Below are 27,303 nucleotides of genomic sequence, written 5' to 3' on the forward strand. Positions count from 1 at the left end.
ATAAACTCTGGCCAAAGTATCGTCGTGCCCACCTGCAGCTAAAAACTGGCTGATTATTTGTGACAGGGTTAGGTTAGAGAATTGCCCGGACTCTGTGAAATCGTTGTACTCCATGCCCAAAGCCATAATATCTAAATCTGGACACATAAGTTTGTGGACTGCCTCGAGGTTTGCATCCTTTTGAAATTTGAGAAAAGGAGCCAAAGTTCCCAAACACTCATTGTCAGTGCCAAACCGTTGAGTTAAAAATTATTTTAATGCTTCTGTGACCTCAACCTTGATTGCCGATAAATTGCGTCTATCTGTAACAAAAAGATGATGACGATGATGATTTCTGCTCGTTTTGAATGCACTTGGATATTTACAGTTATACTTTTAGCGAATGATACTAATTCTATAGACTCCAGTGAGGCATCCTCTGTTGTGTACCTTTGTCAAAGGATGCAAAGGAACTTAAAATCTAGAAAATGTGAAAAAAAAATCGCCATTACAAATGCTTCTCAGACTCAGAGAATCTCAAATACTGGGCCATGGCACCTGCCTCAAAGATTTGTGCAGTTCTAAAATTTCCTTAAAATAAACCCTGCATCAAAGGAAATCAACTGAACAAAGAGAGGCCTTTGGAGGGAGCCCAGATGGAACTTTGTGAGGTTAAAATCACAAACACAGAGTGAGAAATGGTCTCTTAGCGGTGCTTGCTCCAGATGGTCCAGGTGAGGGGAGGAAAGAGAATTTGATTTCTTGCCCAGAATATCTGGGCCAACAGACCAGAGAAAAGGATTTATTACTACTACAAAGGAATGTGTACAAGCCTCCCTACCAGCTTTCCCAGCATATATTTATTAAATTCTTTCTTAAAGCACTAACGAAGGCTAATTGGCATTTTACCTCATTATAAATTCAATTAACAATTGAGTTTCCCACACCAGTTAGAGATGGTGACATTGTTGAGCGCTCGGTTATCACCGCATGGATGCCACTCACCGTTCTTCTTCGGAACCATGTGCAATGGCGACGCGTAATTGCTGGACGAACGCCGGACAACCCCGAGGTGGAGAACGGTGTTGAATTCGGCTTTGGCGGCCATGAGGCAGGTCGGACACAACCGATGAGCTTTGGCAAACACTACCGGTCCACGGGTCTCTACATGATGTTGTACATGGTGTGAATGGCATGCCTGCCTGACCTGTGGTGTTGTGAGGGCTGGGAGCGCAGACCATAAGTCCAAAAATTCCCACCTGTTGTCGATGAAAGATAGTTGTGAAGCTCCTTGCGCCATGACCCCGATTTGGATGTCGCCAATGTGGTCGAGTTGAGGAGGAGGTTGTTCTTTAGGTTGACAAGGAGTGCAAACTCGCAGAGGAAGTCAGTGCCACTGATTCGTTGTTGTATTTGTACAATGACGAACATAAAGGTAAAGTGCCAATGTAACCCAATGTCGAGGGTAAGTTGTCATCTTCCAAATGTGGCGATAGGGCTGCCATTAAGTGTGACTGGAGGTGGTCCTGGGAGACCGTAACAATGGTCACCAGGTGTAGCAGGTACCACAGATACTTCGCTCTGCTATCGACGAGGTATCGTTGTTTGCTGGATCGCTCAATAGCATATAACAATTGTAACAGCATCGATCACACACACGTCTCTGGCTCAAGCGGAAGTGACGCTTCATTTATTAGCCCACATAAGGAACACTATATACATTCTGTTACAGGTGTCGTCATTTGTTGGAGGACAAAAAAATTGCTGTGCAACCGTTGCATGTGGTCAGTCAACTGAAGATGCAGAGTCGACCTGCCGACATAGCCATGTTGGCTTCCAGAACCGCATCGGCCGTTGCAGCAAGTTGTCAGTTCCAAGTTGGCGTGAGCTGCTAACACACAATGTGCTTGGTGCGATAATTTAGAGAAACATGTGACGTATAAACCGAGGATTATCAGCGTATTCGTAGCCTAATATTTGTTGGATCTGGTGAAGCAAATGAGACAGCTTGGAGTCACCCAACTCGAGGTGGTGTATCACTTGTTCAAAACGTTGCGATTCGCTGTCGGAGAACCGGGATATGAGGGTAGCTTTGAGGACGTCGTATTTATCACTTGGGGGTTGTCGGATTACGTCACTTCCGTGCATCACAATCACAACCTGTGGTGGCAAAGCCTGTAGAACGTGATCGAACATAGTTTGTTGCGCTGTCATTCCACGGTTTCTGAAGGTTGCCTCCACTTGTGTGAACCACAACGCTGGATCCTGGGTCAATTTGATTGCATTTATGGCGGATTATGATGGGGTGTTTTCCACATGTCGCGGGCCGCACTTTGGGCCACCAGTGGCTCGCGGGCCGCACAATAAAGAACAGGACTCTAGAGGATTTAATGTATTATTTTTACGAATTTGGAAGCCTTGTGCACACAGACAGACAGACAGCCATCCCCTATAGCTCAGTTGTATCGGTAAGTGTGTATTTCTAGTTAGGGTTCCGTCCCTATTCTAGTGGGAATTGGATGTTCATGCGCTGCGGAGTTATTTTGATAGTTCGGATTTGAATTACATCCATAAATCTTCAACTACAACACCAGCATCACCCTCACCTTCACCTCGCTCTGGCCGACGCCATGGTGCTCGTGATGGGCAGAGTTCAAGGAGGAGCCTCGCGGCGGCCCTCAACCAATCAGCGTGCTGCGAGTGAGGTGGCCGCTGCTCAGCCAATCAGACCCCGCCATGGTGAGAAAGGCGGTCCGCGTGACGTCACCACGCCCCCGGGCCAATCCACTAACTTGCCCCTCGTTTTGGACATTGGGGAAGGTGAAGAGCGATTCTGCGTGCCAAAATGAGCCAATGAGGAAAGACATAGACCATGACACCGAGGTTCGGCGGACGGAGGGGGGAGGATAAAAGGTCAGGCTCTGTTTTTCGCTGGTGTGGTGGTTTTTCTTTTGGAGTGGTGGTTTTCTTCTTTTGAAGGGTGTTTTTTTTTTCTTTTGAAAGCCAGTCTTCGCCTTGCCAATTTTCGCCCTGCTGGCCTCCGTTCGCCGGGAGCCCGGTCGTGTGGACGTCTGGGCTGCTACAGGTCCGAGTCCCGCCACCCCGCCAGCTCAACGTACCCGCTCGAGGTGGACAGGTCCGAGTGCAGGCTCTGGTCTTCAGCTCGTCTTTCCCTCTGAGCTGGAGGCCTCAATAAAGGCTGTGGCCACCATTTATTGTGTGTGTGTGTGTGTGTGTGTGTGTGTGTGTGTGTGTGTGTGTGTGTGTGTGTGTGTGTGTGTGTGTGTGTGTGTGTGTGTGTGTGTGTGTGTGTGTGTGTGTGTGTATTTGTGGGCCCATCTGAAAGTAGAAATTGTTTAGTGCTTGCTCTTTGTACATTGCATGACGATATTCGGTGTTAATTCTGCTCTGTCTCCCCTTTCCCTATTGTAAATAAATCCCCTGTTAAATGTATCAGCTCGTTTCTGTGTTTTCCTCATTGGTTTAACACGGTGCGTGTTGGGGAATTAAAGAAGGCTGTTGTTGCCGTAGTTGTGTGCACTTGGACCGACAGGACCTCGGGAACCATCCGCTCGGGTTACGCATGGGTCGAGCACGGAAACGACTCGTTCCGTTTGAGCTCCGTCGAGGGTGTGAATACTTGGTGTTTCGCCACGTGGGCCTCTTGGTATTTTGAAGTTTGGCAAATAACCCTGTACCCACGTGGTTGATTTATTGACGATTCACGGTCCTGTAAGGGACCCGTACCCTCGGAGTTGTCCGAGGGTGACGATCTAGATTCCGGGTGTTCGGTGGAGCCGACTCTACTGCTCCGCCGAGTCCTAGCAGTCGTGCTCGCATCCGATACCCGGTCTGCAACATTATCACATCATTACAACTCGTGTATATAGTGTTGCGAATTCGCGCCCGCCGGCGTGCGAACGGCCACGTAACTCGAATCGCGGCACGTCGCCCACCGGACGGACAATCCAGTCGTGACCCTCTCGGACTAACGCCGGGAACTAGTCACGGGTGGGCCTTTCGGCCTCACCACGATCGTGCCAATCGGCCCCCCGCGTGGGATAGGGTTGTTCACCAAATTCGACCTACCTAAGTACCCACACAGAGGGTGGACCGGGCGATCGCACCTCGCCGCAGGTCAACTCCAGACACGGGCCACTTTAAGCGACCCGTTCCGTACTATCGGGATAACCGAGCGGTGTTATCGTCAACCTCTACGGTTCCGATTAATTATCGGGCGTATTTAGCCCACTACCAACCCTTTACGTGAAGTAAGATGGAGATTCAATTAAAGAAAAGACTAAGCGAAACGGGAAAAACAGTTCAACATAAGGCACATTTATTCCGCGGCACACGGAAAGCACACATATACAATTACAACAATTATGCACCAAAAGCAATTGCAACAAAAGAAGCACAACAATGCAGAGATACTACCGACTACGCGAGCACACGGCAACACTTACACAGTTTTACTTTACAGACGGCGCCAACAACACATACACTCAAAAGCAAAAGAAAAGGGCCACCCTCGACGACAAGGGGACAGACGGGCCTGTGGGCCGCGAGACCGGGTGGAGCCTACCCGTCTTGTGATGAGCCACAAATGTGGCGGCGGTGCCCCGACTCCGCGCTCCTTCGCGGGTTTCGTTGGCACTGCTTGGAGTGGGGTGGGAACGGGGCCCCCTTTTCGCACTATCTCAGCGCGGGGGGGGGGGGAAGGGGTGAATTGTTGATGCTCTGGGGAAAGAGGATAGCTGGCTTGCTTGGGTCCCGCGACGAGCGATTCCACTGCGACCTCGACCGCGCTCCCGGCTTCCCCTCTCTGCAGCTCCCCGACAGACTCCGAACCCCGACAGACTCCGACCTCCGACAGACTGACTCTCCTCCAGACCCGACTTGACTGCTGCTGCCACTCTGCCGCTGCCACACTTCTCCGACTCGCCTTGACTCTTCTCCAACTCCCTTGACCGAAAAACTCTCCCGCTGCCACACTTCTCCAACTCGCCCGAGCCCAAATCTGACTGAATTCGCCCCGTGCTCGGCGCTTTATAGTATGGCAGGAGAACCCATATGCAAATTTCCGGATCAGGATGAGCTCGGGGGCGGAGCCACGCTCGCCCATTGGACGGAGGAAAAGTGGGCGTGAACCTCCCCTGATCCTCGAATTTGCATATATCGATTCTATTCCGACGCGCCTGGAGGTGGGGCCAAATCGCCTCGCGCTTGCTGATAGGACGGATCAGAAGTGGGCGTGTATCATTCCTGATCCAACTTTTCCTCGGAAAAGTCACTATTTGCACCCGCGGCTCGGCGCGCATCCCGCACGAGGCCAGGACAGCCTGACGCTCGATGCCCACAAGAGGTGCGGGAATGGCCGCAGAAGGAGAGGCGAAGGTGGTGGAGGGTTTAAAGTGCTGGTCCATGGCCATGGCGACGTTTGGAATGGCGGTAATGCGATGGTTGCGGGATGGTGTGCTGTGAAGGTAAAGCTCATGGCTGTTGGCGTTGTTGTTGTGAAGCAGCGTTGCGGTTGGTGGTTGTTGTGTGATGGCGGTTGAGACGTGGTTGGTTCAAAATAAAGATAGAACAGAAAAACGGCTATCTTAAAGGGTTGCAGCCCGAATGAATCACATTTATTCCCTCTAAACAACGGGTTTGGGGCTAACTACACATGTACTTACAGAGATATCTCACCTACGGGACCTGAATGGTGGTTTGCAAATTTCCTCAACCTCAACAATATATATATATATATATATATATATATATATATATATATATATATATATATATATATATATATATATATATATATATATATATATATATATATATATATATATATATATATATATATATATATATATATATATATATATATATATATATATATATATATATATATATATATATATATATATATATATATATATATATATATATAACACACACACACACACACAGCCATTTATTGGTATAATGTAGATATGTTCAGAGCCTGGCACATTTACTAAACTCGAGTAATTAACTAGTTCCTACTATACTACTCCATGCATATTTACAATTCGCGTGCTCTTCATCCAAATTAGTTATGACTAGTTGAAATTAACTTTCATAACTTTTCCAAAGTAACTGCATGACAGCCGAAAATCCAATTCACTCCAATAAAACATTATCAACCACAAAGACAAAAGATTAACTCTTCCACTGCAGATAAATAAATAATCATAATTATATAACTCGGCGAAGACGCTCAGCGTGCACAGAGAAATGTATGTACGTAAATAGTAAATAAGAACATGAACGACGTGCACGTTGGAGCTCCGTTCAGTTATTAACCCTTTGTCGTCGAGCGCACAGTCAGGGACGTTCGAAATTCGAGTTCTTCGGTTGAGCGTCCATGAGGGAAGGGATTCGACGTGCAGTACGTACGGTCAGGTTTCGCTCGTGAGGTGATATTTCTTGCGCAATGTGCAGTGACGTCATGATGAAATAATTAATGAACATTATACGTTTTGCCGAACTTCGTTTTCACCGAAAAGGGTCAGAAAAGGTTAATTAACCAGTCAGAGCGACGAGCGACGAGTGAGGAGGGAACCTTGTTTTCTTCACGGTGATTCTTGTGGTGTTTTGGGCCGAGCAAGATGGCGGCCGGTTCGCTTCACTCGCCACCGCCGTCCGATTCGGGCCTGAAAAAGTGACCGTCACGATATTGGCTTCCATTAATATTATTATTTATTATTTCAGTTTTATATTTAAATATAATTTTCATCAATTTGATTGGTCTGTACAAGTCGATATGTTTTTTCTTTTTTTTTAAGAGCGATTATTTCATAATTTCGATGTTCGTGAAAGCATGAAAATCGTTGAAAATGTTGCACTTACTGAGGGTGTATTACGTCGTTTCAGCTTCTCTCCGAACCTGGCTGTGTTCCCGACGGTTGAAGAAAACCGAAAATATTCCAAAGAGAGAAGAATGAGGTTTTGCAGGTGAAACGTGAAATATTCTTTTAAACGACGACAAGAAAGGGAAGAATGAAGCTGGTTTTGGTTTTCCCGCTGTTGGCTGTATATATTTATTTATGTATTTATTTATTTATTTATTCATGTATCACTTGTGCTGAGGAGAATCTGGACTGGATCAGCGGCAGAAGCGAGTCTTTCTGAGGAGAATCGGGACCGGATCAGCGGCAGAAACGAGTCTTTCTGAGGAGAATCGGGACCGGATCAGCGGCAGAAGCGAGTCTTTCTGAGGAGAATCGGGACCGGATCAGCGGCAGAAACGAGTCTTTCTGAGGAGAATCGGGACCGGATCAGCGGCAGAAACGAGTCTTTCTGAGGAGAATCGGGACCGGATCAGCGGCAGAAACGAGTCTTTCTGAGGAGAATCGGGACCGGATCAGCGGCAGAAACGAGTCTTTCTGAGGAGAATCGGGACCGGATCAGCGGCAGAAACGAGTCTTTCTGAGGAGAATCGGGACCGGATCAGCGGCAGAAACGAGTCTTTCTGAGGAGAATCGGGACCGGATCAGCGGCGGAAACGAGTCTTTCTGAGGAGAATCTGGACTGGATCAGCGGCGGAAGTGAGTCCTGCTGAGGAGAATCAGGACCGGATCAGCGGCGGAAGTGAGTCCTGCTGAGGAGAATCAGGACCGGATCAGCGGCGGAAGCGAGTCCTGCTGAGGAGAATCAGGACCGGATCAGCGGCGGAAGCGAGTCCTGCTGAGGAGAATCAAGACCGGATCAGCGGCGGAACCGAGTCCTGCTGAGGAGAATCTGGACCGGATCAGCGGCAGAAGCGAGTCCTGCTGAGGAGAATCAGGACCGGATCAGCTGCGGAACCGAGTCCTGCTGAGGAGAATCAGGACCGGATCAGCTGCAGAACCGAGTCCTGCTGAGGAGAATCAGGACCGGATCAGCTGCGGAACCGAGTCCTGCTGAGGAGAATCAGGACCGGATCAGCTGCGGAACCGAGTTCTGCTGAGGAGAATCTGGACTGGATCAGCGGCAGAAGCGAGTCCTGCTGAGGAGAATCTGGACCGGATCAGCGGTAGAGGCGAGTTCTGCTGAGGAGAATCAGGACCGGATCAGCGGTGGAAGCGAGTCCTGCTGAGGAGAATCGGGACCGGATCAGCGGCAGAAGCGAGTCCTGCTGAGGAGAATCTGGACCGGATCAGCGGTAGAGGCGAGTTCTGCTGAGGAGAATCAGGACCGGATCAGCGGTGGAAGCGAGTCCTGCTGAGGAGAATCAGGGCCGGATCAGCGGCAGAAGCGAGTCCTGCTGAGGAGAATCTGGACCGGATCAGCGGCGGAAGCGAGTCCTGCCGAGGAGAATCAGGACCGGATCAGCGGCAGAAGCGAGTCCTGCCGAGGAGAATCAGGACCGGATCAGCGGCAGAAGCGAGTCCTGCTGAGGAATGCTGTGTAACTCTGCACAGCCCGATCTGAGTCATTGCACAGTGTGGTCAAACGTTACCCGTGAGGTATTGAGCGGGACAGTGCGAGTGTGTTTTATGGTGCAGCATTTTGTTTTTATATAACGACACGTAATAGTGTGTGGAACCTCACGTCGCAGGTACTGTAAATGTAAAGGTACTTGGTTTTAACCCTTTGGATTCCTTCGAATTTTACCTTCGCTTTGATTTTGGTGAAAGATCTTTGATGTTGATTAAAACTATCAAGTTCGTCTTAAAGAGGGTCAGCGCGGTTTATTTATTATGTACGCACGTTCCTGGAAGGTGGTCGCATACGAATGGCGCTCAAATTGTTTTACAAACCGTTTACATATAAAATGGAAAGGCAGCACCACAAGTCACATTTCATTTTCCAATGTCGTCTCTTGATTTCAAAACGCTTACTTCACTTGTCCTTCATCTATCTATCTGAACTATCTTCTTCTTCTTTCGGCTGCTCCCGTTAGGGGTCGCCAGAGCGGATCATCTGTTATGATCCGCATAATGATTTGGCACAGGTTTTACGCCGGATGCCCTTCCTGACGCAACCCTGGTCGTCTCTTATGACACAGGGATATGGTACACCTATTATAACCGGGGCATACACCGGACCCAGTACACTGGTACTCACTTCGCCAACCTCGGAAGGACGACAGGCTGAGTCAACTTCCTGGTGTGTATTAATTCAAGCGGCCAACGGGGCTTGAACTCAGGACCTCTTGGATCCCAAGCAGCTACCCTAAACACTACGCCAACACCAGGCTTATATAAATAACTATAACTATATATATATATATATATATATATATATATATATATATATATATATATATATATATATATATATATATATATATATATATATATATATATATATATATATATATTTATATATATATATATATATATATATATATATATATATATATATATATATATATATATATATATATATATATATATATATATATATATATATTTCTTCTTCTTCTTCTTCTTCTTCTTTCGGCTGCTCCCGTTAGGGGTCGCCACAGCGGATCATCCGTATGATCCGCATAGTGATTTGGCACATGTTTTACGCCGGATGCCCTTCCTGACGCAACCCTGGTCGCCTCTTACGACACAGGGATATGATACACCTATTTTAACCGGGGTATACACCGGCCCAGTATACTGGTACTCATTTCGCCGACCTCGGAAGGATGACAGGCTGAGTCAACCCCCTGGTGTATTAATTCAGTGGCTCAACGGGGCTTGAACTCAGGACCTCTTGGATCCCAAGCCGCTGCCCTAACCACTGCGCCAACACCAGGCTATATATATATATATATATATATATATATATATATATATATATATATATATGTATATGTATATATATATATATATATATATATATATATATATATATATATATATATATATATATATATATATATATATATATATATATATATATATATATATATATATATATATATATATATTGTTGCGGATTTCGCGCCCGCCGGCGTGCTGACGGCCACGTAACTCGAATCGCGGCACGTCGCCCACCGGACGGACAATCCAGTCGTGACCCTCTCGGACTAACGCCGGGAACCAGTCACGGGTGGACCTTTCGGTCTCACCGCGATCGAGCCAATCAGCCCCCGCGTGGGATAGGGTTGCTCGCCGACCCGACCTACCTAAGTACCCACGCGGAGGGTAGACCGGGCGATCGCACCTCGCCGCAGGTCGACTTCGGACACGGGCCACTTAAGCGACCCGTTCCGTACTATCAGAATAACCGAGCGGTGTTATCGTCGACCTCGACGGTTCGATTAATTATCGGGCGTATTCAGCCCACTACCAACCCTTTACGTGAAGCAAGATGGGGATTCAATAGAGGAAAAGACGAAGCGAAGCGGGAGAACAGTTCAACAATAAAGCACATTTATTCGCGGCACACGGGAAGCACACAAATACAATTCCACCAAAAGCACACAAAAAAAGAAAACACAATTCCATTTACACAAAAAGCAAATATAAAAGCGAAAACAATGCAGAGCTAATACCGACTACCGAGCACACGGCAACACTTATACAATTCTACTTCACAGACTGCGCCGACAACACATACCCAAAACCAAGGAAAAGAAATACCCTCAAGAATGAGGCAGGCCTGAGGCCGAGACCGGGTCGGGCCTACCCGTCTGGTGATGAGACGCGGAGCGGCGATGGCCCCGCAACCCGCGGGCCTCGTGGACGGTGTCTGGTAGGGGGTGGGAACGGGGCCCCCTTGGTCGCACTATCTCAGCGCGGGGGGAAACAGGAGGGGGTTGCTGATGCTCGGGGTATAGAGGATCTTTATTATCCCTGGTGTGCGTCTCCACCTCGGCCAGGTCGCGCTGCCGGCCTCCCTCGGGCGTGCAGCTCCTGGCACCGACGCGAGCACCCCCTCGTCCGACTCTCTTCAGCTTCTCCAGCCACTGCAGGCTTCGGGCTCCAGACTTCCACACTCGTCCCCTCCGTTCCGACTCCTTCTCGTTCTCGTTCTCCTTTCTCGTTCTCGTTCTCCTTTTTCTGACTGACGAACACCGTCCTTTTATCCCCCCGTAACTTCGCCTTTGACCCCCTCCCTTTGACCTTTCACCTCGCTCCCCATTGGCCCGAGAAAAAGTGGGCGTGAAGGCTTTTTGATCCACAAATTTGCATATATAGATCGCCCTGGGGGCGGGGCCAATTCGCCCCTCGCTCACCGATTGGACGGCAAAAAGTGGGCGTGTGTCGTTTTTGATCCGTTTTTGAAGCACAAAATCCGTGATTTTGTACACGCTGTTCGACGCGCGCTCTGCACGAATCCAACACCGGTACCCACAGCGGGGCAAGAACGGTGGCGATGCTACGGTTGCGAGGTGTGACGTGAAGGTCGTGGCGGTTGTGGTGAAGCGGTGGTTGTGGTCGGTGGTTGATGTTGTGGTTGTGATCATGGCGGTTGGTCCAAAATAAAGATAGTGAAAGAAAAACGGCTATCCTGAAGAGTCGCAGCTCGCATAAATGACATGTATTCCCACTAGACAACGGGTTTGGACCTAACTACACATGTACTGACCGAGATACCTCACCTAAGGGACCTGAATGGTGGTTTGCGAATCTGGTAACCACAACACTACCCCCTCCCCTTTTTACAGACTCGTCCCGAGTCGTCAAATTTTCGTGTGCCATCATGTGTAGTTTTCCCCTAGTACATTTTACCTACGGATCCCTGAGTGCGACATTCATGGTATTCGTGTCCCCAAAATAAATAACCTGAGGGCTGCGTAACTATCTAAACAAACTCACTCACACGGACGACTTAAATAAAATTGCCGGCGCTAAGACATACATGCCGGGGGCGCACTCATATGTACAGTACATCTTAACCTTAACTTACAAATTTTACACTAAACCATGGCCCAGGATCACTGAACTCTGCAAAAGAAAAGCAGTTAGCAGGGAGCCAGGCTGCCCGCATGCAGTCTCTGGCTCAAAACAATGCAGGTGACAGGGAACGTGGCTGGCTGCTCACACGCAGTCCAAGGCCTTCCCTTTTGAACTGAACGCAGTGAACCACAACGGTGCATGGGCTGCACAAACGTAGTCTCCGTGCCAGCTCAAGCGGCACACGCAATGAGCACAACGAATGGATGGATGCAAACACGGTGCACGGGCCGCCACTGCAGGCCCGTGTTGTAGCTGCCAACAGGGCAGTTCTTGCAGCTTGCAAACTGTTGCCTTGCGGATCCTGGCGCACATGGAAATGAACAGGGGGGGGGGGCAAAGCAAAAATTGAACGGGGCTGGTGAACAGGGGCAGTGGGCATGGCATGGCAAAGGCAGCAGGCAAACACAGCCCGCAGAAGAAGGCCGCTGCAGGCAAACTCAGCCCGCAGAACCAGGCCGGCACAGGCCTCGAAGAAAAACAGCCAGCAGATGAACTGGCCGGCACAGGCCTTGCAGTAACACAGCCAGCAGATGAAGCTGGCCAGCTTTTGCCTTCAGTGGAAGTTGGTGGAGGGAGTGCGGTGGTGCTGGCTACTTGGAAGGCGGGCTCGGACCTACCTACCTGTCTCCCTCCCAACCTATCGCCTTTGCCTGTCACTGTACATACCCACTCCCTTAATTTGTGAAAAACCAATTTAGCCCCCTTAATTTTTTTTTTTTTCTTTTTTTACTTCCCCACTATAAATCGTCCCCTAACCCCCTTTATCGTCCTTGTTCGGCTAACCTATTCTGTCACCTAGCCTACTCCCAACCCCTACGTTCCCTTCCCGGAGGGGAACAAGGGAGAGCTAACGTCCTGTGTCGAGGCCCAACTCAAGTCTCAGAATGGCCTCCCCAGAGTTCGGCGATCTTAACACCAAGTGGGTCCAGCGGCCCACAACGACAGCGAGGGGATGGATGGTGCGGAGGGGTACACTTCCTAATCTACCCTAACCATTTAACTGTTAAACTACCCCGGGGCTTTCAACAAGCGCCTCTCGCTTAAACTATTGGTTCTATAAACCCAGATTCCCGTCGCCTGTGTTGGTGTCCTCACAATTTCGGGCCTCGCCCCCCAATTTTCTCTCCGTGCCCTCACACGGTCTCCTGGCTGGGACACGTGGCTCCCTTTGGCAGGCACGACCCTCTGCCGAATCTCCCGCTATGGCACCCCCGGGCACTACACTGCCTCCGAGCCTACCAGCTCCCTAACACCGGGGAGTGCCCCCATGGCACCTCCCTGAAACGCACACGTGGCAGGCCGGCCTCCCGGGCCCCTTTCCGAGGGTCACCCGTGCCCACAACACTGCCCACGCGGCTAATGGCGCCCCGGGCCCCCACACCAAGCAGGCGCACCCGTGCCCACTACTCTATCCCGGCCCCCCATGGGCCCTTGGCCTACCGCGGCCGACTAGCCTGGTGCCCGGGGTACCCACTCAGCGATACTCACCTTTCGCAGCCACGCTCCCAAGCCCGTCAACAGGGCTCCTGCACCCCTCCAAATGGGTCTCGAGCCTACTTTCCCACCAACAGCAAAACGACCTCCATTTTTCAATTTGACTAACCCAGCTAACTCACTCTACACTGACCCCGGGGTCCCTTGGGCGGGAGTCACTCCTCCCCCCAATCACTCATTGCACCATGCATTCCCCATTCACTCCACACACACAGAGCCGCTGGCCTCACTCACTCACCAAGTACTCACCTCACAACTCTCCAACACACACACCGCTGAACTCTGCCATCCTTCTAACTACCTCCCCTAACTAGCTCGTGCTCCCACGTCGTCCCTTAAACTAGTAGCACGTTCCTTTTAACACTACGTAGCTAAACTACGTCAACTCTACACACTCAAAGTCTGTCTCTGTCTCCTAACTCAAAAATTATTTCCCATTTTCCCATCCTAAATCTGGCTACAATCCCTCTAACTAATCCATTCCACGGACTCCATGAGGACTTACCCCTGCCCCATGGAGTCGGTCTAACTAAGCTAACCCTTCCCCCTAACTAGTTTCCATCCTGTGCCCAGGGTAAGGGGGGTCTTTCACCCCTTGCCCAGGAATCCTGTACACCCGAAAGTGAGGCTTGCCTTTTTTTTTTCCCATGCGCAGCACCTGCGCGGCAACTCAGAGCTCGCGCACTTTGCACCTGCCCGTGACGTCATGCAGCTGCACGTGTTCCTCGTCCCTCCTTGGACGGGACCATCCGGCAGAGATACCCCTCCTGCCGGATTCCAACCCCACGTGCAGCCATGACGTCACCGTGCGCATAAAAAAACAAGCCCCACGTCTCGAGGGGTTCCCCACGCGAACACATGTGCTTTGCCCGTTGGAGCTTAACACACACGATCGCGTGGAGAACCCGTCCGGTCCAAATCCGTTTACCTGCCTAAACTTTGTCCGTCCGCGGGATCGGCAAATCCACCGCGTGCGTTTCCGAACCGGGACTTCACTCTCGCAAGCGAGCACGTGGTGGTCTCGTGCGTTGCACAGCACGAACCGCGTGCTCACTGCTGGGTGAACCCGGCACGGTCCACGAAATAGCTACAGCCGCTACTCGGCTTTCTCTCCTCTCATGTCGCCTTCGTCGTCGCCATTCAACCCACGCACACCTGCGTGTTACGACGCACACAGTCCACTCCATCACATTCACACGGGGAGACGCGGCTGCGTGCTCCCGCATGCCGACCGACATCTCCCTCTCATACCGCTCTCTCACACACACGGTCTCCCTTGCACACAGCGACCTTGCACACGGCCGTTCACTCACGCGTGCCTCACTACTCACACAAACCATACTACTCACACACGCGGGGGCACTCACCCGCGGTGCCTCATCCACACACCGTGCCTCACTCATACACGCGGGGGCACTCACCCGCGGTGCCTCACTCACACTCCGTGCCTCATCCACACACGGTGTGCTGGGAAGCACGTACTCCGGCAACATCGCCACCACACCACTCACACGTGGTGCCTCATTCATACTGGCCGTTTCATCCACACACACGGCCTCTCTCACACACGGTGCCTCATCCACACACGGCGTGCTGGGAAGCACGCACTCCGGCACCATCGCCACCACACCACTCACACACGGGGTCGCTTCCACACACGGTGCCGCACGAACACCTTGCACCACACACACAGGGACAACCACACTGGGGATTCGTGTCCCCACAAGGGTCTCCGGGGCCTCTATACCCCCCAAGCTCTCAGTGCACCTGTCCACAGCACTCCTCCCCTCGACCTCGCAAAGCACGACCGAACTCACCTGGTCGTGACTCGCCTCAAGGGGGCATACTCCCTCCCCTCGTTCCTGGAGGAGGCCATCCAGGTGCTCGCACTGGGTCTCTACACGCTCCGCGAGCTCAACCCCATTGTCCTCCACTACCTCCGTGTGTGTGTGCGCGTCACTTACCCCGTCCTCACCGTGCAGTCTCTCCTCTATCGTTCCCTTCCCGGCTACCGTCACTGCCAACTCTTCACCCTTTACCTCCCTTGTCTCAACTATTATTATTTCCGTTGTCACGGCCTTCATGCCCGCCTGCAGGCATCGGCCCATGTTCTGCGTCTCACCCCGCAGCTTTTTCGTTTCTTCCCTCATTTGCTGTGTATTCGCATCCAACTTTTCGTTCATTTTTTCTATTCCGGCATTCCAGTAATCCAGTTTGTCCTTTATGCTCTGCGCGAGTTCCATAATCTGCCGCATTGTCACCTGCCCTGGCCACTCCCACTGACTACATTTAGTGGTGGAGTTATAATAAAAAAACCGACCAGATGAACGGCATCGATGCCTTTCCCAACCTTCTGGTACGGGTTTCTCTTGCACGGTGATCTCGTCCTGAGCCATGGATTCTACATTACTATTACACATACCTAATCCACCCGGCACCCGCTCGCCTTGAGACGCCATCTTGCTTCTCGTGAAGGGTTAATTTCGCTAGCTCGTAATTTGGAGGGAATCGGGGGTCGCTTCTCTCACCCCTGGACCGATTCCCGTGAATTTAGCCGGAGACAGGAGAGCCCGTTTTCCTGTTCTCCGATACCAGTGCCGCGAGGAGGGCGATGAATTTGTATCGCACGACCTGACACCAGTGTTGCGGTTTTCGCGCCCGCCGGCGTGCTGACGGCCACGTAACTCGAATCGCGGCACGTCGCCCACCGGACGGACAATCCAGTCGTGACCCTCTCGGACTAACGCCGGGAACCAGTCACGGGTGGACCTTTCGGTCTCACCGCGATCGAGCCAATCAGCCCCCGCGTGGGATAGGGTTGCTCGCCGGGTCGACCTACCTAAGTACCCACGCGGAGGGTAGACCGGGCGATCGCACCTCGCCGCAGGTCGACTTCGGACACGGGCCACTTAAGCGACCCATTCCGTACTATCAGAATAACCGAGCGGTGTTATCGTCGACCTCGACGGTTCGATTAATTATCGGGCGTATTCAGCCCACTACCAACCCTTTACGTGAAGCAAGATGGGGATTCAATAGAGGAAAAGACGAAGCGAAGCGGGAGAACAGTTCAACAATAAAGCACATTTATTCGCGGCACACGGGAAGCACACAAATACAATTCCACCAAAAGCACACAAAAAAAAGAAAACACAATTCCATTTACACAAAAAGCAAATATAAAAGCGAAAACAATGCAGAGCTAATACCGACTACCGAGCACACGGCAACACTTGTACAATTCTACTTCACAGACGGCGCCGACAACACAAACCCAAAACCAAGGAAAAGAAATACCCTCAAGAATGAGGCAGGCCTGAGGCCGAGACCGGGTCGGGCCTACCCGTCTGGTGATGAGACGCGGAGCGGCGATGGCCCCGCAACCCGCGGGCCTCGTGGACGGTGTCTGGTAGGGGGTGGGAACGGGGCCCCCTTGGTCGCACTATCTCAGCGCGGGGGGGAAACAGGAGGGGGTTGCTGATGCTCGGGGTATAGAGGATCTTTATTATCCCTGGTGTGCGTCTCCACCTCGGCCAGGTCGCGCTGCCGGCCTCCCTCGGGCGTGCAGCTCCTGGCACCGACGCGAGCACCCCCTCGTCCGACTCTCTTCAGCTTCTCCAGCCACTGCAGGCTTCGGGCTCCAGACTTCCACACTCGTCCCCTCCGTTCCGACTCCTTCTCGTTCTCGTTCTCCTTTCTCGTTCTCGTTCTCCTTTTTCTGACTGACGAACACCGTCCTTTTATCCCCCCGTAACTTCGCCTTTGACCCCCTCCCTTTGACCTTTCACCTCGCTCCCCATTGGCCCGAGAAAAAGTGGGCGTGAAGGCTTTTTGATCCACAAATTTGCATATATCGATCGCCCTGGGGCGGGGCCACCCGCCCCTCGCTCACCGATTGGACGGCAAAAAGTGGGCGTGTGTCGTTTTTGATCCGTTTTTGAAGCACAAAATCCGTGATTTTGCACACGCTGTTCGACGCGCGCTCTGCACGAATCCAACACCGGTACCCACAGCGGGGCAAGAACGGTGGCGATGCTACGGTTGCGAGGTGTGACGTGAAGGTCGTGGCGGTTGTGGTGAAGCGGTGGTTGTGGTCGGTGGTTGATGTTGTGGTTGTGATCATGGCGGTTGGTCCAAAATAAAGATAGTGAAAGAAAAACGGCTATCCTGAAGAGTCGCAGCTCGCATAAATGACATGTATTCCCACTAGACAACGGGTTTGGACCTAACTACACATGTACTTACCGAGATACCTCACCTAAGGGACCTGAATGGTGGTTTGCGAATCTGGTAACCACAACAATAATATATATATATATATATATATATATATATATATATAAATAACTATATATATATATATATATATATATATATATATATATATAGACATCTATTGTTATGGAAATGGCCCTTGGTATGCTACGAAATATAGGATTAGCCCAGATCCCCCATTGAATACATGTTTATCCAGGCTGTTCGGTAAAATGGACGTTACATGTGTGTCGGGAGGTGTAAGAGGCTGTTTATTGTTCGTGCGGTGGTGGTGTACTGAGAGCTTCTTCCTTCCCCTCTCCGGACGAGGCCCTGCCCCGTGGGCTGAGAGGGAGTGGCCTGAAGAAGGAAGTGAAACTCGGGAGGAGCCAGTGGCTTTGAAGCGAGCGAACGAAGGAGAGACAGTGGTGATTTTCTGAAAGGAGAGAAAACTGAACCTGAGGGTGAGGTGGCAATCTGCTTCAAGAGGACCTTGCAGCTGGGTGAGTCTGGAGTCGGCTTCGAGAGGAGGTGATCGGCAGGTTCAACCTGCATCTAACGACGGAGCCTCTGACTGTCCCTACTCACCTCACGGCTCAATGACGTCTTGGAATCCCATGGACCCAGCCTGCCGGAGCCCGGCACCTCGATTTGGCCTTGTCTGGTGAACATGCCAGGCCTGGACTTGTATGCTGGACCTTGTGAGAAACCAGCTGAAACCCATCGTCAATCTGACGGTCTTGTGCCATCAACCTTACGCGTGGTCAGAGTGCGCGGAGGCCACGTGCGGTGTGACAAAGGAGGACGAGCTCTATTTTGCCACGCGGCATGCTCGAGCTTGGGGGCTCAATCCGTGGACATCCGCTTGTTACGAGCGACATTCGTGCTTTTGACACTTTCCTCTCGTCCATGAAACATCACCAAGTACTCTGTCTTGTCTGCATGTCGTTTAAGGCTTCTCTCGGGAGGGACCTTAATCCGTATCTCCCTCGTTAAGAACGGGTTATAGATTCATTAAAACATTGTCGTGAATATTTTGCTTGTGTTATGTTCCCCAATAAATCTGGCTGATTTGTATGAAGTTTCCGCTTTGAATTGGTTCGTGCCGCGTCGAGGAACAATTCGCTCGATTGGTATATAAAACCAAAATGGTTACAGACTGTCAGAAAACACTCGGTATCTGACAAAACCAGTCTGTAACCGGGGTCTATTTCCCCAACTGGTAAGGTCCAGGTGTACGTTGGTATCGCGATTGAAGACGTGTGACCCGAGGCCTGTGCCGAACCAGCCGGTGTTATCACCCCGGAAACGGCGGTGGTTAGGGTGGCGCCAAATCTGTAACATTTGGCTATCAAGAGTCGGGTGCGAAACCCTCCATCCCCGGATCCGCAGCATTTGGTGTCAGGAGTGGGATATTTGGACCTGTGGTGCATTTCGCACCCCGAACATTGGTTACAAGAGGGGCGAAGAGAAAAATAAAAAACGGTCCAAATTTGCTTTGATATTATTTTGAGTGGATTGGGTGTAAAAACTGGAAATTATAAAGAAAAATGGCAGCGCAGCTCCATCTCGGCGCGACACGAAGCGGGAGTGGGCTAATAATAGCGCAACGAGCTGCACGGCACGAAGGAAACGCTCCCGCCCACCGGTTCAAACCACGTGGTCATGGCAGGCAAAGAAGGACGACGACGCGTACATTGACGAGCTTCATGCACGATTGGAGGATACCCTGGAGCAGAGGAGGGGTGATGGAAATTATATAGAGGAATTGCAAATTAAATTGGACGAGGCTCAGGAAAATTATGTGCACAGGGAGTCACAACAATTGGCCGATGCACAGGAACGAATTTGGGGGCTGGAAGAGGACTTGGCCAGCACAGTCGAGGAACTACATGGAGAAACGACAAAAGTAGATTGGTTGCGTGGGATTTTAGTACATGAGTTGAGCGAACTGAATAAAAGAAAAGAGGAGGAGCAAATTAGTAACTCTCAGGATAGGAAGAGCTTGGAGGAAGAATGGGAAACAAAGCTAGAAAAGGAAAAATGTGAACACTATTTGGAATTAAAACAACTGAAGGAAGAGGTAAGATCAGGCAATCAGATAAGAGAAAGCCTAGAACAGAAGATAAAAAGAGGAGAGAAATATCTAGAGCAAAGGAAGGAAGAATTGTTGGAAAAGTCGAGACAGTTCAAGGAACTACAAGAAGAAATGAGGAAAGTCGAGGGGAGTACCCATAAGTTGTAACAAGAGAAGAGCAAGCTGAACAAAAGAATAGAGGAGGAGCAAATTAGTAACTCCCGGGATAGGAAGTGCTTGGAAGAAGAATGGAAAACAAAGCTGGAAAAGGAAAAATGAAAATTGTAACTTCTGAAGGAACGGGTAAGATCAGGCAATCAGACAAGGGAGAGCCTGGAACAGGAGATAAAAAGAGGAGAGAAAAATCTGGAGAAAAGGAAGGAAGAATTCTTGGAAAAGTCCGAACAGCTTCGGGAATTAAAGTCCAGGGGAAATGTACTGGCACATGAACTGGAAATTAACAAGGAATACGGTAAGAGAATGGACGAATTGAGGGAGGAAGCATGCGAAAGAGGTGTGGAGATGAGCAAGGAATACGGTAAGAGAATGGACGACATGAGGGAGGAAGCATGCAAAAGAGGTGCGGAGATGAGAGAGGAATTATGGGAAAAAAGCGAAGCGGGAACAAAAAGAACATGGATTTGAAATTGAACAACCAAAGGAGAAAGCAAGGTTGGAGTATGCGGAGATGAGCAAGAAATTAGGGGAAAAAGTTTCTGAGTTACGGAATTACAAACAAGCTGAGGATGTTGAGAGAGGAAAGAAAGAGAACGGAGAATGAAATGTTAAGGAACCACACTGTGCAGATCAAACAGTTAGAAGCCGAAGCAAGATTAAAGAATGAAATGCAAGAAAGAGTAGTGAAAGAACAACGAATGAAACAGGAAAAGGAAATCAACCAATTGAAAGAAACGACGAGATTGGAGAAGGAAGAACATGAGAGACAGTGGGGGAGGAAACAAAAAGGACAAGAACAACTAAAGGAGAAAGCAAGGTTGGAGTACATGGAGATGTTGGAAGAACAACGAATGAAGCAGGAAAGGGAAATCAATAAATTGAAGGAAACTACGAGATTGGAGAATGAGGAACGAGAGACAGTGGGATAAGAAACAAAAATAACAAGGAATGAAGCAGGAAAGGGAGATAAACCAATTGAGGGAAACTATGACATTGGAGAAGGAAGAATAAGAGAGACAGTAGGATAAGAAACAAAAAGAACAAGGAATGAAACAGGAAAAGGAAATCAACAAATTGAAGGAAACTATGAGATTGGAGAATGAAGAACATGAGAGACGGTGGGGTAGAAAACAAAAAGAAAACTAATTTGAAATTGACCAACTGAAGGAGAGAGCAAAGTTGGAGTACACGGAGATGGAAAAACTCCGGAAAGATAACGAACAACTAAAAAGGCTCGGAGAGGAAGAACGACTCGAATGGAAAAGAAAATGGAGCCAGGAAGTAGAACAGCACAATAATGTGGGATGTGTGATATCACCACAGGGCGTAATGTTAGTGGTGTGGGATTTGATTGACATCACTCGTCCGATGAAACCGCAATTAGAGCAAACCCTGGTGAAGGAGACCTTGAGGGAGCATATGGGGTTGTTAACGAGTGAAATACATTTTGAGCAGGTCCAGCATGTGGAGCTGACAGCCCCAGAGGAGTGTGGCGAACCGATGAGAAGCGACCGGACAGAGGTGACTGGAACGAAGCGGGTACGTGGATACACGCATACATGGTGCAGACGATGAGCTTAAGGTAGGAATTGAATTTTATGTTAATGAAGAGACTCTGTCCGATGGGATGCACGTATGCGTGACCCCTGAATGTATGTGTGGAGTGCCTGTGAATGAATACTGTGAGCCCACACTCCAGACTACAGCACCGGTATGTGCTGTCGAGGCCGAAACGTGTGTGGGTACTCACCTGGCGGTCGAGAATGTAACCCTGGAATGTGAGGCGGTTGGTCAGTACACAGGCAAGGTTGAGTGTGTGGAAGGTCAACACATAACCTTGGAATGTGTGCAGCCTGCTGTGAGTGGGAGTCCTGAGCGTGGAATGAGTGGTGACATAGGAAATAGGTTTGAGGTGCAAGGGACAATATAAATGCCACCAGGACAGAACTTGAGCCAAGGGACAAGAACCATAATGGACAACTCCGCATGGGTACTTATAGAGTTGGAGGTGCTGCATCCAGGAGTAGGCTTTAGAAATTGGATTTTAATTTCTCTATCAGCCTCACAGGAACTCTTGTGGAGAGCGCAGATGAGTGGCACTGGCATGTGTCACTTTGTCTTCAAACCTTTCTGAGCACATGAGGGGTTTGTCTAGCTGAGTGGGGTTTATCTGTCTTGAGGGAGTTATGGAGAAGAGGGGGAGGCCGCTTCTCCGATTGGGGTTTACCTGATTTCCGTGAACCCTGGAGAAGAGGGGGAGGCCATTCCACCGATTGGGGTTTACCTGATTTCCGTGAACCCTGGAGAAGAGGGGGAGGCCATTCCACCGATTGGGGCTTACCTGATTTCCGCGAACCCTGGAGAAAAGGAGGGGGTGGACCACAACCCCAATTGAGATGTGACCCCTTTGAGCTGTGGCGGAAAGGTGGCAGGGTCATGTAAAGGGTAATGAGGGATTCGTTCCCTCACTCCCCTTCCAATGAGCCAAAGAAGCAGGCCATATTGGGATGCAAGAAATTGATTGAAAATTGTACCGAAAGTGATTGCAAATTGAGAGATGACAGAAGGCATAAGAGTGGCATGAGTGGATTTAGGTGATTATTGGAAAAAAGCGGTGGAGACATTGCAGGCAGAGCGTTAAACACACCTGAAACAAGTGGATGACAAAGAGTGGCTTGTTTGAGGAAGGACTGAAATGCCTGGTTGGAACCATGCAGAGGTTCATGGGGCTGGTGAATAGACTTTGATGTTTCGTTTAAATTGTTGGAAATAAGCGATGAGGGCAGTATGAAGGAGGCCAGCGGACGACGGACGTAGTGACAAATTAATTGGGGTTTGATGAAAAAGTGTACTGGTTAAATTTGATGACCGAGTGGGATCCAAGCGACTGGTGTGTTTTTGTTTTCACATAAAAGTGAAAGGTGTTGGATGGTGTTGTGGGCTGGGTGTGTGGCACTGTGGAATGAATGACTAAAGTGTTTGGGTGAATGGCGTGGTTGTGCAGATGAGGAGAGTGAGTGCGAACAACGTACCCTGTTGGTAGGAATCTCTGAACCATGTTAGTGTAGGTTGGGGGGACTTCGAGGATTTGACATGGATTCTGGCTGCTGTTCCATTGTGCAGGCGGACTGCGAGAGGTAAGTGCAGGCCAAGGTATGGGGATACTGGCGGGGGGTGTGACATGGTATTGGAAGTTGGTGAGTCGGGAAATAGGGCACCAGGGCTTTGGGGGTTCCTGGCAGGTGAAGGCTGTCAGAGGTGCCAGGAGAGCACGGTAGGTTCAGTGCCAGGAGAGCACGGTAGGTTCAGTGCCAGGAGAACACGGTAGGTTCAGTGCCAGGAGAGCACGGTAGGTTCAGTGCCAGGAGAGCACGGTAGGTTCAGTGCCAGGAGAGCACGGTAGGTTCAGTGCCAGGAGAGCACGATAGGTTTTAGTGCCAGGAGAGCACAGTATGGGTGCTATGAGAGCACAGTATGGGTGCAAGGAGGGCACAGTATGGGGGCTAGAGAGAGCCACCCCTTAGTTAGGAGCGCCAGAAGCACGCTCAGGTGAACCGCGAGGTCGCTGGGTGTCCTCCACCCCCGATTGGAGGCAGGCAAAGAGGCCTAGTAGTTGTCACACTCCCCAGCCAACGAGTTATGCCTGGCACCACCAAATGGAAAAAGACAAATAAGGGCCTTGCCCAGGTTTAAGAAAATGGAACAGTGTGCCAGGTTGGGAAAAATGGGTCGTTAGGATCATTCTAGCCATAGCAGGGTTTGGTTCATTGTTTAGAGCTAAAAGTAAATGGTTAGGTTCAATGGACTCTCCTCCGCACCATTCTTGTGTGACACCTGGTACGAGTAGTGTTGATGGGAAAAGTTTGTTGGCAAGGGCCAGGCTAGGTCACCCTCTCCAAGTGCCAGAGAGGCCACCAGTATGTCATGAGCATACACCCACGAAGATAACAGTTGAGTAAGAAACACACCATCCTGTCTGTGAAAGAAAGAAAGATAAAAAAGAGAACTTAACCAAAACAAGTCCTGCCAAAGCAAGTCAGGCAAGGAAGGTTAAGGGTACACTCCATCTCACCTGGTCTGAGGTCATCACACCCACTTGCATCCTCAAGAACGCCTCCAAACTGCATTTGCTTACCATCAATATCACCGTACCACCATTGCTGTGTCGCCTGCTGTCTAATGCAGGGCTTCTTGCCTGCTGCTGCTTGTGAGTAGACCAAATGGGCTGAAGCATTTTTGTGGGCCGTTGCGGCCAAAGATTCATGCCGTTTTGTGGGCTCAGTGGGCCGAAGAACTCTTTGTGAGATTAGGCCACTGTGCCGACTGAACTCACCTGGTGAGAGGCCAATAAGGCCACGAAGTGAGGAAACCCTCAGGGGTGAATGGACAATACTGCCGGGAGGGGGCATGAAGGAGCGAACACGTGAAAGGACTTTGAATCTTCTGCTCCTATGCAAATGTTGGTGTTAAAATTGAATGCCCTCCCATTCAAATCCATAATTATAATGTTCAGTCGTGTGCATAGAGTGTGAATTTGTTTGTTAGATTGGTGACCCGACACACTGGGATAGGGACATGCCAATCTTACTGTGACACTTTGGTTTTTGGAGTTAAGTGCTTCCCATGTTGTGGGTTACTGTAAATGGGAGATCTGTGCTGTACGTCAGACAGGGCCATTGCCGTGGGCTGCCCCAGATGGAGGCTCGGGAGAGCCTCGGGAGAAAGGTGGGGGTAGTGTTACGGAAATGGCCCTTCGTATGCTACTAAATATAGGATTAGCCGAGATCCCCCATTAAATGCATGTTTAGCCAGGCTGTTCGGTAAAATGGACGTTACATGTGTGTCGGGAGGTGTAAGAAGCTGTTTATTGTTCGTGCGGTAGTAGTGTACCGAGAGCTTCTTCTTCCTTCCCCTCTCTGGACGAAGCCCCGCCCAGTCGGCTGAGAGGGAGTGGCCTGAATAAGGAAGTGAAACTAAGGGGAGGAGCCAGTGGCTTCGAAGCGAGTGAACGAAGGAGAGACAGTGGTGATTTTCTGAAGTGAGAGAAAACTGAAACTGAGGGTGAGGCGGCAATCTGCTTCGAGAGGACCTGGCTGCTGTGTGAGTGGAGTCGGCTTCGAGAGGAGGTGATCGACAGGTTCAACCTGCGTCTAACGACGGAGCCTCTGACTGTCCCTGCTCACCTCATGGCTCGACGATGTCTTGGAATCCCATGGACCCAGCCTGCTGGAGCCTGGCACCTTGATTTGGCCTTGTCTGATGAACAGGCCAGGCCTGGACTTGTATGCTGGACCTTGTGAAAAGCCAGCTGGAGCATACCATCGTGGATCTTTCGCTCTGGTGCAGTCGACCTCATGGGCTCTGAACGCGCGAGAGTGCATGCGTGAGGTCTGCAACAAATGGACGACGCCTCCATTTTGTCATGAGGCGTGCTTGAGCTTGGGGCTCGAATCCGTGGACATCGGCTTGTTACGAGCGACATCCGTGCTTTTGAACCTTTCCTCTCGTCCATGAAACATCACCAAGTACTCTGTCTTGTCTGCATGCTGTAGATGTCTTGTCTGCATGCTGTCGATGTCTTGTCTGCATGTCGTTTAAGGCTTATCTCGGTAGGGACCGTAATCCGTATCTCCCTAGTTAAGAACGGGTTATAGATTAATTAAAACATTGTCGTCAATTTTTGCTTGTGTTGTGTTCCCCGATGTTCCCCAATAAATCTGACTGATTCGTATGAAGTTTCCTCTTTGAATTGGCTTGTGCCGCGTCGAGGAACAATTCGCTCTATTTGTATATAAAACCAAAATGGTTACAGACAGGCAGAAAACACTCGGTATCTGACAAAACCAGTCTGTAATCGGGGTCTATTTCCCCTGGTATGGTCCAGGGGTACGGTGGTATCGCGATTGAAGACGCATGACCGGAGGCCTGTGCCGAACCAGCCGGCGTTATAACCCCAGAAACGGCGGTGGTTAGGGTGGCACCGAATCTGTAGCATTTGGCTATCAAGAGTCGGGTGCGAAACTCCCCACCCCCGGATCCGCAGCAATATATATATATATATATATATATATATATATATATATATATATATATATATATATATATATATATATATATATATATATATATATATATATATATATATATATATATATTGTTGCGGATTCGCGCCCGCCGGCGTGCTGACGGCCACGTAACTCGAATCGCGACACGTCGCCCACCGGACGGACAATCCAGTCGTGACCCTCTCGGACTAACGCCGGGAACCAGTCACGGGTGGACCTTTCGGTCTCACCGCGATCGAGCCAATCAGCCCCCGCGTGGGATAGGGTTGCTCGCCAAATTCGACCTACCTAAGTACCCACACGGAGGGTAGACCGGGCGGTCGCACCTCGCCGCAGGTCGACTTCGGACACGGGCCACTTAAGCGACCCGTTCCGTACTATCGGGATAACCGAGCGGTGTTATTCGTCGACCTTGACGGTTCGATTAATTATCGGGCGTCTTAACCCACGACCAACCCTTTACGTGAAGCAAGATGAGGATTCAATGAAGGAAATGACGAAGCGAAGCGGGAAACAGTTCAACACAAAGCACATTTATTCGCGACGAACGGAAAGCGCACATATACAATTCCACCAAAAGCACATAGAAAAGAAAAACACAATGCAATTTACACAAAAAGCAAATGCGACAATGCAGATCTAATACCGATTACGCGAGCACATGGCAACACTGATGCAATTTTACTTCACAGACGGCGCCGACAACACATACCCAAAACCAAGGAAAAGAACACCCTCAAAGATGAGGCGGGCCTGAGGCCGAGACCGGGTCGGGCCTACCCGTCTGGTGATGAGACGCGGAGCGGCGATGGTGCCTCAACTCCGCGGGCCTCGCGGGCAGTGTCTGGTAGGGGGTGGGAAAGGGGCCCCCTTGGTCGCACTATCTCAGCGTGGGGGGAAACAGGAGGGGGTTGCTGATGCTCGGGGTATAGAGGATTTCCACTCTGCCTCGAGTCCCGCGACGAGCGTCTCAACCTCGGCCAGGTCGCGCCGTCGGCCTCCCTGGTGTGCAGCTCCCTGCACGACGCGAGCACCCCCTCGTCTGCCCTCGCCGCCTCTCCACAGCTCCGTCCCCTTTTGCTCCGACTCCAACGCACACGACGACGACCAACTCCTTCTTGCTTCTTCTTCCCAACTCCACCGCCCGCGAAGTCTTAACTCTCCCATTCTTGACGAACGCGGTCGCTTATATAAGCCCCGTGGCTTCGCTCTCTCATCTTTGACCCCCTCCCTTCGACCTTTCACCTCGCTCCCCATTGGCCCGAGAAAAAGTGGGCGTGAATGCTTTTTGATCCATAAATTTGCATATAGCGATCGCCCTCCAACGCCCTGGAGGCGG

The 27,303-nt window shown here is 50.3% G+C and overlaps 1 protein-coding gene across 4 annotated transcripts in view; it reads left to right on the forward strand.

The window, feature by feature from the left end:
- Positions 1–27,303, forward strand: part of SMIM13 (small integral membrane protein 13) — a 93,743-nt gene that overhangs the window by 52,977 nt on the left and 13,463 nt on the right. The window contains exon 1 of one of the 4 annotated variants that reach the window (XM_085890734.1): positions 7,079–8,465. The exons of the other annotated variants lie outside the window; for them this stretch is intronic. The gene's annotated coding sequence lies outside the window, so the exon portion shown is untranslated. Of the gene's footprint in view, positions 1–7,078; positions 8,466–27,303 lie in introns of those variants that run through there. 4 annotated transcript variants of the gene reach the window in all.

The sequence above is a fragment of the Eptatretus burgeri genome, chromosome 8, assembly GCF_056783735.1.
Source record: "Eptatretus burgeri isolate ZD-2024b chromosome 8, Ebu_testis_v1, whole genome shotgun sequence".
Lineage (NCBI taxonomy): Eukaryota > Metazoa > Chordata > Myxini > Myxiniformes > Myxinidae > Eptatretus > Eptatretus burgeri.